This window comes from Triticum dicoccoides, chromosome 5A (assembly GCF_002162155.2).
Source record: "Triticum dicoccoides isolate Atlit2015 ecotype Zavitan chromosome 5A, WEW_v2.0, whole genome shotgun sequence".
Taxonomy (NCBI): domain Eukaryota; kingdom Viridiplantae; phylum Streptophyta; class Magnoliopsida; order Poales; family Poaceae; genus Triticum; species Triticum dicoccoides.
The window spans coordinates 444,492,419-444,503,532 of record NC_041388.1 but is presented as its reverse complement, the minus strand read 5'-3'; positions in this window follow the sequence as shown (position 1 = coordinate 444,503,532).

Below are 11,114 nucleotides of genomic sequence, written 5' to 3'. Positions count from 1 at the left end.
CACTCAATTTTGCACATGAATTACAGTAGTAATTTCCCTAAATTTATACAGTAAAATCGCTCAAACCACAGTGCAAATACACTGAAATTACACTTAATTTCCATTGGCATTGACTTGAATTTACAGTGTTGATTGACCCTAAAACTATACATACAATGAAATTGCAAGTTAAGCAATAACTACGAAAAAGGTTCTAGAAATGAATGCAATATACATCAAACCTAGCAGCAATCAACTTGACAAACCTAAGAGGGACCTCAGTTCTGACAAAATTAAGAACACAATCCATCCCATATCTCTGAATAACATTCTTATACCAGGAGACAAACCATCAACAAAAGCAGGCAAGAACTTCCCAGAATATCCAGTAAAGGTTGAACAAAAAAATCACTATTTCTTTTGACTCTACATGAAACAAAACACTATTTTCGGCACCGGTCCTCATTGGAATTAGTGGACTTGATGGAACCCGCGAGCTGCTCCTGCGACCCCGACGGCGCCGCGTCGCCCGCACCCTTGTCGCCGGCAGCCCTGGCTCCGGCGTGCCCCGCCTCGGCCGCGGCCGCCACTAACGCCTTGCCCGGCGGCCCCCTCCCGCCCTCCGCGGCCTCCCCGGTGGCTCCGGCGTTGCGTTGGGCCGACGTTGCAGAGGACGACGATGTCGATGCTGGCCGGCCAGTCGTCCGCCGGGAGCCCCGGGGCGCTAGGCCGTGACCTGCGCGGAGAAAGGGCTGTTGCCCCGGCGTGGCTGCCCGGCCCTCCAGCAGTCGCGCCGGTGGGCCGCGGCACCCCTCCCGCCGACGCCACGCCAAAAGGCCACCTTGGGATCGAGGACCGCTCGCCATCGCCACGCTCAGGGTGGGGCGTCGCGGGGCGGTCCGACCAAGGTTGTGCCCGCCGTTCATGGCGCTCCGCCGTCCCCTCCGCTGGTGTCATCACGCCTTGCGCGCCGCCCCGGCCGCCGGCCATGGCACCGGCATGCCCTCTGGTCTCTCTCCACCGCTCCCCCTTCCGTCCATTCATCGCCACGTTCGGTTCCTCCGCCCTGCAATTCTCACCCAGCGGCCCCTCGCGCCGCTCCTGGCTCGCCGTGGCATCCGCACCGGCGCCGGCACCGGCCGCAGCGGTGGTCACGGCGTCAGGGGAAACCCTAACCGCTGGTTCCCCGCCCCGCTGGCTAGGCCGTGCGCCCGTGGGCGGCGCTCTCGTGAGCCGCGTGCTGTCTGGGCCTTGGCCACTCCCACAGGCCGTGCCATCTGCAAGCCAGCCTAGTCTGGGGAGGCCACTTGCTGGGCCGGCCCGTCCTTCCGGTCGACCGATTTGGCCTCCTGCAGGCTTCCCTCAACCTCCTCCATCGAGTCCTCTCCTCCCCAATCCAACCCTAACCCTCGTTCGCTCCTCCCTCCCCACTTCCAGCTCCCTCCGTTCCCTCCCTGCGCCGCTGCCCCTGGCCGGCATGCCGTGTGAATCTGGCGATGCGAGGGCCGGCCCGAAATGTCGCGCCGACGACCGGCGTGACCCTGCCGGCAACTCTCATCCCGCGATGGCCGCCGGTCCACTCCTCGTGACGACCGTCGCTCTCCGCCGTGCCGGTCTCCTGGTCGCGCGGACCACAGGGGGCATTCTCGCTCCCGCTCCCCGCTCCCGGCGACGGACTGGCGCAGCCAGCGCCGCCGCTCCCCTGCTCGCGGTGGCTGCTCCCGGTCCCCTCCTCGACCCCAGCAACAGCCCATAGAGCCCGCCCCTTGCGCCATCCCGCCAGTATCAGCCTGTTGGAAATATGCCCTAGAGGCAATAATAAAAGTATTATTATATTTCATTGTTCATGATAATTGTCTTTTATTCATGCTATAACTGTATTATCCGGAAATCGTAATACACGTGTGAATACTTAGACCACACAATGTCCCTGGTAAGCCTCTAGTTGACCAGCTCGTTGTGATCAACAGATAGTCATGGTTTCCTGACTATGGACATTGGATGTCGTTGATAACGGGATCACATCATTAGGAGAATGATGTGATGGACAAGACCCAATCCTAAGCATAGCATAAAAGATCGTGTAGTTCGTTTTGCTAGAGCTTTGCAAGTGTCAAGTATCTCTTCCTTCGACCATGAGATCGTGTAACTCCCGGATACCGTAAGAGTGCCTTGGGTGTACCAAACGTCACAACGTAACTGGGTGACTATAAAGGTGCATTACAGGTATCTCCGAAAGTAGCTGTTGGGTTGACACGGATCGAGACTGGGATTTGTCACTCCGTATGACGGAGAGGTATCTCTGGGCCCACTCGGTAATGCATCATCATATTGAGCTCAATGTGACCAAGGTGTTGGACCCGGGATCATGCATTACGGTACGAGTAAAGTGACTTGCCGGTAACGAGACTGAACAAGGTATTGGGATACCGACGATCGAGTCTCGGGCAAGTAACGTACCGATTGACAAAGGGAATTGCATACAGGGTTTGATCGAATCCTCGACATAGTGGTTCATCCGATGACAACATCGAGGAGCATGTGGGAGCCATCATGGGTATCCAGATCCCGCTGATGGTTATTGACTGAGAGCGTCTCGGTCATGTCTGCATGTCTCCCGAACCCGTAGGGTCTACACACTTAAGGTTCGGTGACGCTAGGGTTATGAAGATATGGATATGCAGAAACCCGAATGTTGTTCGGAGTCCCGGATGAGATCCCGGACGTCACGAGGAGTTCCGGAATGGTCCGGAGGTAAAGAATTATATATAGGAAGTGCTATTTCGGGCATCGGGACAAGTTTCGGGGTTATCGGTATTGTACCGGGACCACCGGAAGGGTCCCGGGGGTCCACCGGGTGGGTCCACCTGTCCCGGGGGGCCACATGGGCTGTAGGGGGGTGCGCCTTGGCCTAATGGGCCAAGGGCACCAGCCCCACATAGGCCCATGCGCCTAGGGTTTAAGGGGGCAAGAGTCCTAGGAGGGTAAGGCACCTCTTAGGTGCCTTGGGGGGAGGGAAAACCCCCCCTGGCCGCCGCACCTAGGAGATCAGATCTCCTAGGCTGCGCACCAGCCCCCCTAGGCACCCCTATATATAGTGGGGGAGAGGAGGGACTTCATACACCAGCCCCTGGCGCCTCCACCTCCCCCCGTTACGTCTCTCCCTCGTAGTCTCGGCGAAGCCCTGCTGCTGTGACGCCCTGCATCCACCACCACGCCGTCGTGCTGCTGGATCTTCATCAACCTCTCCTTCCCCCTTGCTGGATCAAGAAGGAGGAGACGTCTCCCGTCCCGTACGTGTGTTGAACGCGGAGGTGCCGTCCGTTCGGCGCTGGTCATCGGTGATTTGGATCACGTCGAGTACGACTACATCATCACCTTGCAAGCTTCTGCACGCGATCTACAAGTGGTATGTAGATGCAAACTCTCTCCCTAGACTCGTTGCTTAGATGAACTCATAGATGGATCTTGGTGAAACCGTAGGAAAAATTTTAATTTTCTGGAACGTTCCCCAACAGTGGCATCATGAGCTAGGTCTATGCGTAGTTCTCTTTGCACGAGTAGAACACAACTTTGTTGTGGGCGTGGATTTTGTCATCTTACTTGCCTCTACTAGTCTTTTCTTGCTCAAGGTATTGTGGGATGAAGCGGCCTGGACCAACCTTACACGTACACTTACGTGAGACCGGTTCCACCGACTGACATGCACAAGTTGCATAAGGTGGCTGGCGGGTGTCTGTCTCTCCCACCTTAGTTGGAGCGGAATCGATGAACAGGGCCCTTATGAAGGGTAAATAGAAGTTGACAAAATCACGTTGTGGTGATTCGTAGGTAAGAAAACGTTCTTGCTAGAACCCAATTGCAGCCACGTAAAAGATGCAACAACAATTAGAGGACGTCTAACTTGTTTTTGCAGCGATTGATCATGTGATGTGATATGGCCAGAAGTTGTGATGAATGATGAATTGTGATGTATGAGATCATGTTCTTTGTAATAGGATTCACGACTTGCATGTCGATGAGTATGACAACCGGCAGGAGCCATAGGAGTTGTCATTATTTTTGTATGACCTGCGTGTCATTGAATAACGCCATGTAAACTACTTTACTTTATTGCTAAACGTTAGTCATAGAAGTAGAAGTAGTCGTTGGCGTGACAACTTCATGAAGACACGATGATGGAGATCATGATGATGGAGATCATGGTGTCAAGCCGGTGACAAGATGATCATGGAGCCCCGAAGATGAAGATCAATGGAGCTATATGATATTGGCCATATCATGTCACAACTATATAATTGCATGTGATGTTTATTATGTATTATGCATCTTGTTTACTTAGGACGACGGTAGTAAATAAGATGATCCCTTATAAAATTTCAAGAAGTGTTCTCCCCTAACTGTGCACCGTTGCTACAGTTCGTCGTTTCTAAGCACCACGTGATGATCGGGTGTGATGGATTCTTACGTTCACATTCAACGGGTGTAAGACAGTTTTACACAGCGAAAACACTTAGGGTTAACTTGACGAGCCTAGCATGTGCAGACATGGCCTCGGAACACGGAGACCGAAAGGTCGAACACGAGTCGTATGGAAGATGCGATCAACATGAAAATGTTCACCGATGATGACTAGTCCGTCTCACGTGATGATCGGACACGGACTAGTCGACTCGGATCGTGTAACACTTAGATGACTAAAGGGATGTCTAATCTAAGTGGGAGTTCATAATTTGATTAGAACTTTATTATCATGAACTTAGTCTAAAACCTTTGCAAATATGTCTTGTAGATCAATGGCCAACGCTAATGTCAACATGAACTTCAACGCGTTCCTAGAGAAAACCAAGCTGAAAGATGATGGCAGCAACTATACGGACTGGGTCTGGAACCTGAGGATCATCCTCATAGCTGCCAGGAAACAATATGTCCTAGAAGGACCGCTAGGTGACGCTCCCGTCCTAGAGAACCAAGACATTATGAATGCTTGGCAGTCTCGCGCTGATGATTACTCCCTCGTTCAGTGCGGCATGCTTTACAGCTTAGAACCGGGGCTCCAAAAGCGTTTTGAGCATCACGGAGCATATGAGATGTTCGAAGAGCTGAAACTAGTTTTTCAAGCTCATGCCCGGGTCGAGAGATATGATGTCTCCGACAAGTTCTACAGTTGTAAGATGGAGGAGAACAGTTCTGTCAGTGAGCACATCCTGAAGATGTCTGGGTTGCACAACCGTATGACCCAGCTGAACATTAACCTCCCAGATGAGGCGGTCATTGACAGAATCCTCCAGTCGCTCCCACCAAGCTACAAGAGCTTTGTGATGAACTACAACATGCAGGGAATGGAAAAGACCATTCCTGAAGTGTTCTCGATGCTGAAGTCAGCAGAGGCTGAAATCAAGAAAGAACATCAAGTGTTGATGGTCAATAAGACCACTAAGTTCAAGAAGGGCAAGGGTAAGAAGAACTTCAAGAAGGACGGCAAAGATGTTGCCGCGCCTGGTAAGCCAGTTACCGAGAAGAAGTCAAAGAATGGACCCAAGCCTGAGACTGAGTGCTTTTATTGCAAGGGGAAGGGTCACTGGAAGCGGAACTGCCCCAAATACTTAGCGGATAAGAAGGCCGGCAACACCAAAGGTATATTTGATATACATGTGATTGATGTGTACCTTACCAGTACTCGTAGTAACTCCTGGGTATTTGATACCGGTGCCGTTGCTCATATTTGTAACTCACAGCAGGAGCTGCGGAATAAACGGAGACTGGCGAAGGATGAGGTGACGATGCGCGTCGGGAATGGTTCCAGAGTCGATGTGATCACCGTCGGCACGCTGCCTCTACATTTACCTACGGGATTAGTTTTGAACCTTAATAATTGTTATTTAGTGCCAAGTTTGAGCATGAACATTGTATCTGGATCTCGTTTAATACGAGATGGCTACTCATTTAAGTCTGAGAATAATGGTTGTTCGATTTATATGAGAGATATGTTTTATGGTCATGCTCCGATGGTCAATGGTTTATTCTTAATGAATCTCGAGCGTAATGTTACACATGTTCATAGTGTAGATGCCAAAAGATTTAAAGTTGATAACGATAGTCCCACATACTTGTGGCACTGCCGCCTTGGTCACATTGGTGTCAAGCGCATGAAGAAGCTCCATGCCGATGGACTTTTAGAGTCTCTTGATTATGAATCATTTGACACGTGCGAACCATGCCTCTTAGGTAAAATGACCAAGACTCCGTTCTCCGGAACAATGGAGCGAGCAACCAACTTGTTGGAAATCATACATACCGATGTGTGCGGTCCAATGAGCGTTGAGGCTCGCGGAGGATATCGTTATGTTCTCACTCTCACAGATGACTTGAGTAGATATGGGTATGTCTACTTAATGAAACACAAGTCTGAGACCTTTGAAAAGTTCAAGGAATTTCAGAATGAGGTGGAGAATCAACGTGACCGAAAGATAAAATTCTTACGATCAGATCGTGGAGGAGAATACTTAAGTCACGAATTTGGTACACACTTAAAGAAATGTGGAATCGTTTCACAGCTCACGCCGCCTGGAACACCTCAGCGAAACGGTGTGTCCGAACGTCGTAATCGCACTCTATTGGATATGGTGCGGTCTATGATGTCTCTTACCAATTTACCGCTATCATTTTGGGGATACGCTCTAGAGACAGCTACATTCACTTTAAATAGGGCACCGTCTAAATCCGTTGAGACGACACCGTATGAATTATGGTTTGGAAAGAAACCTAAGCTGTCGTTTCTAAAAGTTTGGGGATGCGAAGCTTATGTCAAGAAAATTCAACCTGAAAAGCTCGAACCCAAGTCGGAAAAATGCGTATTCATAGGATACCCTAAGGAAACTATAGGGTATACCTTCTACTTAAGATCCGAAGGCAAGATCTTTGTTGCCAAGAACGGATGCTTTCTGGAAAAAGAGTTTCTCTCGAAAGAAGTAAGTGGGAGGAAAGTAGAACTCGATGAAGTACTACCTCTTGAGCGGGATAGTGACGCAGCACAGGAAACCGTTCCTGTGATGCCCACACCAACTGAAGAGGAAAACCATGATAATGATCAAAGTACTTCGGATCAAGTTACTGCTGAACTTCGTAGGTCCACAAGGACACGTTCCGCACCAGAGTGGTATGGCAACCCTGTCCTGGAAATCATGTTGTTAGACAACAATGAACCTTCGAACTATGAAGAAGCAATGGCGGGCCCGGATTCCAACAAATGGCTTGAAGCCATGAAATCCGAGATAGAATCCATGTATGAAAACAAAGTATGGACTTTGACAGACTTGCCCGATGATCGGCGAGCGATAGAAAACAAATGGATCTTTAAGAAGAAGACGGACGCGGATGGTAATGTTACCATCTATAAAGCTCGACTTGTCGCTAAGGGTTATCGACAGGTTCAAGGGATTGACTACGACGAGACATTCTCTCCCGTAGCGAAGCTAAAGTCCGTCCGAATCATGTTAGCAATTGCCGCATACTATGATTATGAGATATGGCAGATGGACGTCAAAACAACATTCCTTAACGGGCATCTTAAGGAAGAACTGTATATGATGCAGCCGGAAGGTTTTGTCGATCCTCGGAACGCTAACAAAGTATGCAAGCTCCAGCGATCCATTTATGGACTAGTGCAAGCATCTCGGAGTTGGAACATTCGCTTTGATGAGATGATCAAAGCGTTTGGGTTTATGTAGACTTATGGAGAAGCCTGCGTTTACAAGAAAGTGAGTGGGAGCTCTGTAGCATTTCTCATATTATATGTAGATGACATACTCCTGATGGGAAATAATATAGAATTTCTGGACAGCATTAAGGCCTACTTGAATAAGTGTTTTTCAATGAAGGACCTTGGAGAAGCTGCTTATATATTAGGCATCAAGATCTATAGAGATAGATCGAGACGCCTCATAGGTCTTTCACAAAGCACATACCTTGATAAGATTTTGAAAAGATTCAGAATGGATCAGTCCAAGAAGGGGTTCTTGCCTATGTTACAAGGTATGAGACTGAGCTCAACTCAGTCACCGACCACGGCAAAAGATAAAGAAGAGATGAGTGTCATCCCCTATGCTTCAGCCATAGGATCTATTATGTATGCCATGCTGTGTACCAGACCCGATGTAAACCTTGCCGTAAGTTTGGTAGCAAGATACCAAAGTAATCCCGGCAAGGAACACTGGACAGCGGTCAAGAATATCCTGAAGTACCTGAAAAGGACAAAGGACATGTTTCTCGTTTATGGAGGAGACGAAGAGCTCGTCGTAAAGGGTTACATCGACGCTAGCTTCGACTCAGATCTGGATGACTCTAAGTCACAAACCGGATACGTGTATATGTTGAATGGTGGAGCAGTAAGCTGGTGCAGCTGCAAGCAGAGCGTCGTGGCGGGATCTACGTGTGAAGCGGAGTACATGGCAGCCTCGGAGGCAGCACATGAAGCGATTTGGGTGAAGGAGTGCATCACCGACCTAGGAGTCATACCCAATGCGTCGGGGCCGATCAAACTCTTCTGTGACAACACTGGAGCTATTGCCCTCGCAAAGGAGCCCAGGTTTCACAAGAAGACCAGGCACATCAAGCGTCGTTTCAACTCCATCCGTGAAAATGTTCAAGATGGAGACATAGAGATTTGCAAAGTGCACACGGATCTGAATGTCGCAGATCCGCTGACTAAACCTCTCTCGCGTGCAAAACATGATCAACACCAGAACTCTATGGGTGTTCGATTCATCACAATGTAACTAGATTAGTGACTCTAGTGCAAGTGGGAGACTGTTGGAAATATGCCCTAGAGGCAATAATAAAAGTATTATTAAATTTCATTGTTCATGATAATTGTCTTTTATTCATGCTATAACTGTATTATCCGGAAATCGTAATACACGTGTGAATACTTAGACCACACAATGTCCCTGGTAAGCCTCTAGTTGACCAGCTCGTTGTGATCAACAGATAGTCATGGTTTCCTGACTATGGACATTGGATGTCGTTGATAACGGGATCACATCATTAGGAGAATGATGTGATGGACAAGACCCAATCCTAAGCATAGCATAAAAGATCGTGTAGTTCGTTTTGCTAGAGCTTTGCAAGTGTCAAGTATCTCTTCCTTCGACCATGAGATCGTGTAACTCCCGGATACCGTAAGAGTGCCTTGGGTGTACCAAACGTCACAACGTAACTGGGTGACTATAAAGGTGCATTACAGGTATCTCCGAAAGTAGCTGTTGGGTTGACACGGATCGAGACTGGGATTTGTCACTCCGTATGACAGAGAGGTATCTCTGGGCCCACTCGGTAATGCATCATCATATTGAGCTCAATGTGACCAAGGTGTTGGACACGGGATCATGCATTACGGTACGAGTAAAGTGACTTGCCGGTAACGAGACTGAACAAGGTATTGGGATACCGACGATCGAGTCTCGGGCAAGTAACGTACCGATTGACAAAGGGAATTGCATACAGGGTTTGATCGAATCCTCGACATCATGGTTCATCCGATGACAACATCGAGGAGCATGTGGGAGCCATCATGGGTATCCAGATCCCGCTGATGGTTATTGACTGAGAGCGTCTCGGTCATGTCTGCATGTCTCCCGAACCCGTAGGGTCTACACACTTAAGGTTCGGTGACGCTAGGGTTATGAAGATATGGATATGCAGAAACCCGAATGTTGTTCGGAGTCCCGGATGAGATCCCGGACGTCACGAGGAGTTCCGGAATGGTCCGGAGGTAAAGAATTATATATAGGAAGTGCTATTTCGGGCATCGGGACAAGTTTCGGGGTTATCGGTATTGTACCGGGACCACCGGAAGGGTCCCGGGGGTCCACCGGGTGGGTCCACCTGTCCCGGGGGGCCACATGGGCTGTAGGGGGGTGCGCCTTGGCCTAATGGGCCAAGGGCACCAGCCCCACATAGGCCCATGCGCCTAGGGTTTAAGGGGGCAAGAGTCCTAGGAGGGTAAGGCACCTCTTAGGTGCCTTGGGGGGAGGGAAAACCCCCCCTGGCCGCCGCACCTAGGAGATCAGATCTCCTAGGCTGCGCACCAGCCCCCCTAGGCACCCCTATATATAGTGGGGGAGAGGAGGGACTTCATACACCAGCCCCTGGCGCCTCCACCTCCCCCCGTTACGTCTCTCCCTCGTAGTCTCGGCGAAGCCCTGCTGCTGTGACGCCCTGCATCCACCACCACGCCGTCGTGCTGCTGGATCTTCATCAACCTCTCCTTCCCCCTTGCTGGATCAAGAAGGAGGAGACGTCTCCCGTCCCGTACGTGTGTTGAACGCGGAGGTGTCGTCCGTTCGGCGCTGGTCATCGGTGATTTGGATCACGTCGAGTACGACTACATCATCACCTTGCAAGCTTCCGCACGCGATCTACAAGTGGTATGTAGATGCAAACTCTCTCCCTAGACTCGTTGCTTAGATGAACTCATAGATGGATCTTGGTGAAACCGTAGGAAAATTTTAATTTTCTGCAACGTTCCTCAACACAGCCCCCGCGTGGCGAACCGAGCTTCCCCTCCTCCGGCATGGTGCGGGTCGGGGCCGTTAGGGGGCCATGTGGAAGAAGAAGAGAGGGCTGGGCCGCGACAATGGCTCGACCCTGCCCGTTGGTCCTCCTCGTGATCCGGCAGCCTCCGCTTCGACCGCAATGCTCCCGAAGACCACTCCTCCGACCTCGCGAAATGCTTCAACTGCGGCATCGCCGAGCACTCTCAGGTGGCATGTACGCGTCCTCAGTGCTGCTACATGTGCTCGGAACCCGGTCATCTGGCGTTCCTATGCCCAGACGGCCCGGTGTCAGAAGAGTTGATGATGTATGGGCATGGGATCGATGGCCTCGGCTACTTCCACATCGAGGTGCCTGACATCCCTCCGCCCTCCCCTTCGCTCCTGGCGATGGTCACCATGCTGATGGGGTGGCTTCTCCGGAGATGATCGAGGCAGAGCTCAACCACTGCACCTGGGATTGGCAGGTCACCCTGTTGGCTGGCAACTAGTTCTCGGCGGTGTTCCCCAATGCGGTTAGCCATGGCTATGGCACCCGCAGCGGCGACATCACCCTGGCTCTCAACAAGCTAATGGTGGACA